The sequence below is a fragment of the Cydia splendana genome, chromosome 25 (assembly GCF_910591565.1).
Source record: "Cydia splendana chromosome 25, ilCydSple1.2, whole genome shotgun sequence".
In the NCBI taxonomy this organism is placed as follows: Eukaryota; Metazoa; Arthropoda; class Insecta; order Lepidoptera; family Tortricidae; genus Cydia; species Cydia splendana.
In genome coordinates this window covers 2,577,950-2,587,733 of record NC_085984.1, presented here as the reverse complement: position 1 = coordinate 2,587,733, position 9,784 = coordinate 2,577,950, and positions in this window count along the sequence as shown.

Sequence of the window (9,784 nt, the reverse complement as noted above, 5' to 3'; positions counted from 1 at the left end):
TTCGTATCAGTATTAGTGTGGTTAACGTTAATTTTCTAGTCGTGTTGAAAAAAGTTATTAATTTATTTACGACATGCATGGTCACCCTAAAATTAGAATACTAAACTACCGATATTCTGTGTCAAATTGAATGTCATCACGGTCTGATTACTTTTGAAAACTCGTATCTCACTCAAGTTTGACAGTTTATTTTCTTCGTAATCAAAATGCTGTCATTACGGTTAAAGAGGTTTTATGTTTATTAATTAGGTCTTGTAGGGTGACCATGATTGTAGAGAATTAAATTTGCCCTCACCAAAAAGTTATAAAATAGGAAAAACTGTGGTTGTTTCACCTAAATACGACGGTGGTCGATCAATTATCAGTTATTGAGTGTGCGGGATTAGCCCTGCTCACGTCTCATGAATCACCCTGTATACTTGAAAATATATCGAGAATATTTTTAATAAGTAGGTACCTAAGTATTAAATATATTAATTTATTTTTTAATATTATAGGACATTCTTACGTACACAGATTGACCAAGTCCCACAGTAAGCTCAAGAAGGCTTGTGTTGTGGGTACTCAGACAACGATATATTATATAATATATAAGTACATAGAAAACAACCAAACAAACAAAGGAACAATGTGTCATCACACAAATAAATACCCTTATTGGGATTCGAACCAAGGACCATCGTCGGCTTCACAGGGAGGGTCACTACCAACTACATATATATTCATTACATATATTCTTACTCGTGTTTAACCCATATATGCCCACTGGGTCGTTCTCGACCCACACCCTTAAGGTTACAGGCCCACTGTCCTACTAATTTTAATGTGTAGGAGCTAGAGTTAGACCAAGAAAAGTCTGCAGTGATTTTGATAACCCACGCAGTGCCAGTGTTATTTTAAATGTCAAAGTTCTATGGTCAAATTTCTAAAATAACACTGGCATTGCGTGGGCTATCAAAATCGCTGCAGACTTTTCTTGGTCTACCTCTAGTTTTATTTAGTGGGTCGAAAACGACCCAATGGGCACATGTGGGTTAATACTTTAGTTTTGGGCAGCCTTTGGTAGCTCAGTTGTACCTAGGTCATGTTTGACGCTAGAGTCTGGCTAGCCAAAAATTGTTGACAGATATTTCGTTGTTGTATCACCAATTGTCTATGATTTAAAAAAACCGGCCAAGTGCGAGTCGGACTCGCGTTCCAAGGGTTCCGTATATTACACAATTTTTAACAATCAGTGCCGGATTAAGATATTTTGATGCCCTAAGCATTTCTAGGTGCCCCCTCTCCCTAGGGTCATCAAGATTACATTGATTTTTTGGTAAATTGAGAGAAGTTCATTGCCGCATTACAGCTGAGAATGGAAATCAGTCACATCATTTTATCACGAAAATTGACAGTGCCGCAGCAGTAATGTTGTAACAGAGTACCTAATGCTGTTGCAGTCGCCACCCGAATGTCACCTTTATCATAGCGTAGAAAGTAATACAAACGCGAGCGAAGCGAGCGCGGAAATTTTTCGATATAAAAACGCAATATGATAGACAGTTGTACATTTTTACTTTTAGTATGGAAATCAGTCACATCTGTTTATCACGGAAGTTGACAGTACTGCAGCAGTAACGTTGCAACAGAGTAATGTTGCTGCAGTCGCCACCCGAATGTCACCTTTATCATACCTTATAAAGTAATTGAAAACGCGAGCGAAGCGAGCGCGAAAATTTTTCGATATAAAAACGCAATTTTAGTTTTAGTCCCAACCAGGCGCGAATCCAGGATTTCATACAGAGAAGGGATGGGACAGTTTTCTATCAGCCTAGCTTCGCATAGGGCTCGATATTTAAGGGTCTCAGCGAGGTTGTTTTCATGCATAAAATATGCAAGAAAGCAGAGAGCTTGGAATTGAATTGGCGAAGTGTGAGAAAGTCAGTAGGCCCAGCCTGCGAAAGAGGAAAGCTTGGATTTGGATCCACGCCCAAGTGTAATTAAGGCAGAAGATCAACTTTGCCGTAAGGCAGAAGGCCTCGCATAAGACCTAACGCCGAACCGCAAAAGAGTGGGTTGAAATCGAATCTATGCATGTAATCACGACTCTTCTACTACTACCGATTGTTTCCCAAAGAATTACGCGCCATTATTTTTGCAAATTAGCTTTTGGACAGCTAAAAAAATCGTGTGGTAAAAACGATGTGTCTGTCCCTAATTTTAAAATTTGTTCACCTTTTTCAACCTGGCATTTTGTTGCCCTCCCTGAACGTGGTGCCGTAAGCACGTGCTTGTTTTGCTTATTGGTAACAAAGTCTTTATTAATTCAACCATTAAAGTCGACGAGTACAAAAAACTTTAAGCTAGCTCTCAATTTAACATTTTTTTAAACATTATTTTTAATTTGACCTTACAATTACTCGTAAGTAGGTAAGACCGTTAAATATTTAAAATGATTATCTTATCAGAAAATTATCACCAATTACTCTAAGAAAACTACTACTCTAAGTAATCCGGCACTGTTAACAATGTATTTTTTATGTGAAACGTGAGTGAAATTTCTTTAAAAAATTCGTAGGGGTCGGATTAAAAACTGTAATTAAGTCCGACTCACGCTTGACTGTACATTTCTAATAGGTTTTCCTGTCATCTATAGGTATAGACCTATTTTATGTATTTTTTTCAAAATTTTAGACCTAGTAGTTTCGGAGATAAGGGGGGGGAATGGTCATTTTTTGCCTATTTTCTTGAATAACTTCTAAACTGTTGATTCGAAAATTATAAAAAAAAATTATTTGAAATCCTTACAATAAGCTCTTTCATTTGATATGTAACATGATATAGTTTGAAAAATTTTTTTTTTCATTTTTTCATTTACCCCCCAAAAGTGGCCCCCATGTTTAAAATTCATTTGTTTACGTTACATGTCCGTATTCGGGTCACAAACTTACATATGTGTACCAAATTTCAACTTGATTGGTCCAGTAGTTCCGGAGAAAATCGGCTGTGACAGACGGACAGACAGACAGACAGACAGACAGACGCACGAGTGATCCTATAAGGGTTCCGTTTTTTCCTTTTGAGGTACGGAACCCTAAAAAAGCTAAAAGTCAGTTGTCAATTTATGTCATTCATTCAAATTGTTTGCGGTTTACAAGGTGTTTATTTTAAATATTATTAATAATCTCTATACTGCGTGAGGTCAGCAAACTATTATTTAAGCTCGTAAATAATTACGACAATGTGCGAAGTCGACGTGTAGCGTTGTATAACGAAAAACTGCAATGTTTACAACTCCTAAACAAATGTAAACAAATTAGGAGGTTGGTGCTCTATAAATATTTTGATACTTAGCATTTAGCATATTTGGCATATTACTTACCTATGTAATCTTTTTGGTGATGGATTAATATTACGGTATTGTCGAGCTAGGTCTTATTTACACTATATACAGTTAATTTTTCGCCTTGTTACAATAGTATATGGTGAGAAAGCGTTAACATATGTGTTTATCGTTGACTTTCAGATTTCAGATAATTTATTCATAAATGTACATCTCATTTACATGTCAAACAAAAAATACAAAATATACAAAATAAAAAATTAATTATTAAGTTATTAGTTATTAACATACTGTACAGAGCAGTGTTGGCCGTAATGGTTAATTCTAATTAACAATTAATCAATTGCATTAACCATTAATTCCGCAATTAATCAATTGCATTACGCATCAATATAATTAAAGTTAGTTAGAATTGAATTTTGAGACGTTTAATTACATTGCTTGTCAATCTGCATTAACGTTTAATGGAATTAAATTTTTTTTTTCATAAACTAATAATTAATGTTACTTTTGCTTGGAACTATTAAAATTATAAATAAAAATAACCATTAATACAAGCTTCAGTGAATTATCAGATCGTGATACATATTTTAACATGAGACTCTACACTATATGTTTCTATACACTCATTATAGGTGCATTCCTATTTGTCCCTGCCATATGTGAGTTGGAGACAAATGGGAAACGGGGACAAATGGGATTTATATGCAGAGCCTATTCCGTCTGTTCCAGGTGGGAACAAATGGGAAAACATCAGAAAATGATGTGTTCCCATTTGTCCCCACCTTATTGGTGTGGAAACAAATGGGAAACGGGGACAAATGGGATTTATATGCAGCGTCTATTCCATCTGTTCCAGTTGGGAAAAAATGGGAATGTTTTATATGAATGAATATGAACGGCGGGGAACAAAAGGGATACACCCGATATTAGTGTTCCCATTTGTCTCCGCTCCAATGAGATGGGGAAAAATGAAAATATTTCTATGCAGCGTCTTTTCCCATGTTTCTACACTCATTATAGGTGTATTCCTATTTGTCCCTGCCATATATGAGTTGGAGACAAATGGGAAACGGGGACAAATGGGATTTATATGCAGAGCCTATTCCATCTGTTCAATTCTGTTCCAGGTGGGAACAAATGGGCAAACATCAGAAAATGATGTGTTCCCATTTGTCCCCACCTTATTGGTGTGGAGACAAATGGGAAACGGGAACAAATGGGATTTATATGCAACGTCTATTACATCTGTTCTAGGTGAGAACAAATGGGAAAACATCGGAAAATGATGTGTTCCCATTTGTCTCCACACCAATAAGGTGGGGACAAATGGGAAATATTTATATGCAGTCTTTTCCTATACGTTCCCCGCGGGGACAAATGGGAATACACCCACTGTTGGTTATAATGGGTGCATTATTGGTGTTTCCCACTTGTCCCCTATCCACGTGTCCTACGCCATACATGAGAAGGGACAAATGGGAATACATCATTTTCCGATGTTTTCCCATTTGTTCCCGATTCGCTTGACCTACGCCATGCATGAAGCTGGGACAAATGGGAATGTTTTATATGAAGGAATATGAACGGCGGGGAACAAAAGGGATACACCCGATATTAGTGTTCCCATTTGTCTCCGCTCCAATGAGATGGGGAAAAATGGAAATATTTCTGTGCAGCTTCTTTTCCCAATGTTTCTATACACTCATTATAGGTGTATTCCTATTTGTCCCTGCCATATGTGAGTTGGAGACAAATGGGAAACGGGGACAAATGGGATTTATATGCAGAGCCTATTCCATCTGTTCCAGGTGGGAACAAATGAGAAAACATCGGAAAATGAAGTGTTCCCATTTGTCCCCACCTTATTGGTGTGGAGACAAATGGGAAACGGGGACAAATGGGATTTATATGCAGCGTCTATTCCATCTGTTCCAGGTGGGAAAAAATGGGAAAACATGGGAAAATGATGTGTTCCCATTAGTCCCTTCTCATGTATGGCGTAGGACACGTCGATAGGGGACAAGTGGGAATACACCAATAATGCACCCATTATAACCAATAATGAGTGTATTCCCATTTGTCCCCTCGGGGAACATATAGGAAAAGACTGCATATAAATATTTCTCATTTGTCCCCACCTTCTTGGTGTGGAGACAAATGGGAACACATCATTTTCCGATGTTTTCCCATTTGTTCCCACCTGGAACAGATGGAATAGACGCTGCATATAAATCCCATTTGTCCCCGTTTCCCATTTGTCTCCACACCAATAAGGTGGGGACAAATAGAAATGCACCTATAATGAGTGTATAGAAACATATGGGAAAAGACGCTGCATAGAAATATTTCCATTTTTCCCCATCTCATTGGAGCGGAGACAAATGGGAACACTAATATCGGGTGTATCCCTTTTGTTCCCCGCCGTTCATATTCATTCACATAAAACATTCCCATTTGTCCCAGCTTCATGCATGGCGTAGGTCACGCGAATCGGGGACAAATGGGAACACACCAATAAGCACCCATTATTACCAATAATTACCAATAATGGGTGAATTCCCATTTGTCTTCGCGGGGAACATATGGGAAAACCATGCATAAAAATACAGAGACAAAAATTACGATGTTTATTCTTGTTAATTGTTAATTATCAATCACATTTTTAATTTTCATTCAAAATTGATTTAATTTTTAATGGTTTGTAAAGCAATAACCATTAATTCTTTTTAATTGTTAGTGGTTCGAAATAAATTAATATTAATGCAAATTGATGATCAATGCAATTGATAATTAATTTTCCTTCAATGGTTAATGGTTAATGGCAATTAACCTTTTCAATGGTTAATTTTTAATGGTCAATTGCATTAACGTTCGGCCAACACTGGTACAGAGTATACTTTACCTAGTGGTAGAAATTATGTGAGCTGACTTTGAGTGCACGTCAACTTATCCTTAGGTACCTTACGTGTGCACAGAAAATCAAAAATATTTTCTAGTATCAAAACTTTAATTCCTACTAAACAAAGTGTGACCAGCCCAAGATTTTTTAAATTTCCCGCCAAACATTTGTGTAATATTTCAGTAGCCAGACTCTATCTATTTCATCGGTCATAATCTAATCAAAAAGGATCGGCGAGCTGTCTTTAAATTTTGGCGTCCACACCACGCAATTAAATAGACAATTTAATCAGGTTGTGCCAAAAATGTATCCGTGTGGATCCCATTTAAATTTTAAATTAAGTAGCTGTGGGCTAATCCGGTCTTGTCATAAACTATACCACAGAACTAGAGACAGTCCATGAAAAGTCTGCAGCGGATTTGATAGCCCACGCAGTGTAAGTGTTATTTATACGTCATAATTTCATAGAAGTTTGACATTTAAAATGACACTTGCACTGCGTGGGCTATCAAATTTCTGCAGACTTTTCACGGTCTGACTCTATCTATTTAATCGGTCATAATCGAATCAAGTGGAATCGGCGAGCTGTCTTTAAATTTTTTCGTTCACACCACACAATTAAATAGACAATTTAATCAGATTGTACAGTCGCCGTCAGATATATCGGAGCGGCCAAGATGATCACATTATCTGAATACGCACTCTAACGCCTTGAAAACAGAGGCGAGGTTAATCTGGTTATGTTATAAACTATATACCACAGAACTATACTCTGGCAAACCCACTTTGTCGGTAGAAATTTAGCGTTCGCGTCTACATTTTTTAAAGCCGCTTTTTCTATTGACTGAAATGGCTAGCCAAACTATAATCTGCGAAACAACTTTGCAGTAGGAAAAGGCGCGAAGTTCATCTATGGGACGCTAACACTTCGCGCCTAATTTTTTTAAATTTGCCGCTTTTTCTGCTGACGGAAAGGCTTGCAAGACTATACATTCGTTCAAGACAACAGTCATAATGAAGAGAACAAAACCATTTGACAAATTGTCTATTCCCTGTGAATGGCATTCTTGTAGACTAAGAATTATTACGATTTTTTGTGGACTATCGTGATATGTCTAGATCTAGATTTATTACCGTTGTGTCTGTAACCAATGATTTATTGTGCATAATCTGTGTAACTTGTAAGAAACAGTTGTAATGAAGACGTAAAGGGGGCCCACTGATTAACAGTCCGCCGGACGGAATCGGACTGTCAGTTAGAACAAAAAGTTGACAGTTCCGAACAACTGACAGGCAGATACCATCCGAATCAGTGGGTCCCTTTACGAATATCGCATGTTCGAATAATAGTCAGTCGATCGACTATAGTATACCATAGTAATTTTAAATTTGGCACATTTTTCTACTGAAAAATTCTCTGCCAGACTTATCACTACACCTAATAAAACAGTCCCCCGCCGCGTCTCTGTTTGTGTGTATGTATGTTCGCGAAAAACTCAAAAACTATCGAACGGATTTTCATGCGGTTTTCACCTATCAATAGAGTGATTCTTGAGGAAGGTTTAAGTGTATAATTTGTTAAGGTTTATGTTACCCTTGCGAAGCCGGGGCGGGTCGCTAGTACTTAGGGGAGACCGAGGTGAGTTGTGACAGGGGAGAGTTGTGACACTGTCGATTTTTTGGAATCTAATAACTGTTAGCTAGCTCGCAACAGTGTGCGTTTGTTAGCTCGTAACTTGAACTAACATACGCGCATTATTGAGACCTAGTTTTTAGTTAATAGATTCCAAAAAATCGATGATGTCACAACTCTCCTCTGTCACAACTCACCTCGGTCTCCCCTAATATGTCTGATGTTTTGTTATTAATTAATGACTAAACAAATATTAAACTAATATTTCCAAACATTATAATTGTTAGCTAAGTAGATACCTAGAATCCGTCTAAGCTAATTTTGCACCAATTTAAACAGAACAAATTGAAGCAATGCCATTATAAGCGTCATACTTTAATATAATTTGACATTGCCACACTTTGTCTTGGCAAATGGCATGCAGAGTTAGCTTGGTTCGACACTAAACATAAGAAATTCCTTGTTTATAGATAATTCATCAAACATTATTCCAAACAAAATTATTATTAGGTACTGCGGTATTTAGCCAATTATTTTAGGAGACATATATTATAGAAATAGTTGTACCTATAAAGATATTTTACATTAAAAAAACATCAGACTGCCTAGCATCAAGCATCTTGCGCTGTCGCGCGCGACTCGCGCGTGAGAACGCAAGTCATGCTAGCCGGTCATACAGAATACAGATTACAATTCGAAGACACATATCATAAAATCACAACCTCATCTAACCTCTAACAAAAATAAACAATGCATAACTTTCCCGCACACATTCATTTATCAAACGGAAGTCATTGTTAATGATTTATTAAATATTAAGCTTTCACACGTAATAAAACAAAAGCTTGGGCGATTAATTACTTTTTAATTCGCCATTTTGGTTGCGCCGTGAGTGACGTTTGCGCGGCAATGCGCTGGGTTGCCAGGTTCTACGTGAAATTTTCTAATTTTTTTGAAGTGAAAACTTCTTAAGCGGCGCTGTGCACTTTTTGTGATGGGGAAAAACTCGCGACAGGTCACGTGACCGTAAGATTCGTAAGACGTAAGACGGACACGTGACCTGATCGAAAAACTGTTACAATGTCATTGAGTTTTCATTTCTGCCGGCACTCCCGGAGTGCAACCCGTTGTTTTTTTAAAGTAGTAGCAAACCGTCGTTATGCCTAAATCCAACATGATAATTGGGATGACAACGTGCTAAAACGTTTGAAATGAAAGTTTTTGACCCTCGTATTATTATTATTTTAATTGACAAGAAAGAACTATCTATATCGTGTTCCAAATCGTGGCTATCAGAATATACCTACCCCATGTATGTTAGCCGATTTTTCGTAGTTTTCGAGTTATGAATTTTTTAACTTTCAACTTTTGTTACGAAATTCCGGGGTAGTTTTCCGAGAAAACCGTTTAACGTTTCCGAGAAAATACGATTAAAAACAATTATGCACTACATCTGTGCCTCATGTATGTTGTGTACCTTATGTTGCTAAGTAATAATTTGTCAATCAAAAATCGAACACAACGGATCTGGCATTCTCAACGACATAAACAAACAGCAAGAACCAGGAAACGGCATACACTGGCAACACCGGTCAACTTTTTTTTCTACGAGGCGAGTGAGATGTGCCGATGACCGCGCGGCATTCGGCCTTTGCTGTGCCGCCGAGAATATTTCGAATATTAACATTTCTACGCGAATTTATTTAGTATTGAAATAATACAAAGAGCATGTCGTACAGATGGTTTTATATGTTTGTAGTTGACAGTATAGTTTTGTACTTTTTTTTTGTATTTAGTACAATAACGTTAAAATAAATAAATACAGTCTCTCAATTTCCGTCAGTAGAAAAAACCGGATAGGTAAGTGCGATATTATAGGTTAAGGTTTGCCTGCTAGAGGGCTGCCACTTAGTGACCTATATTG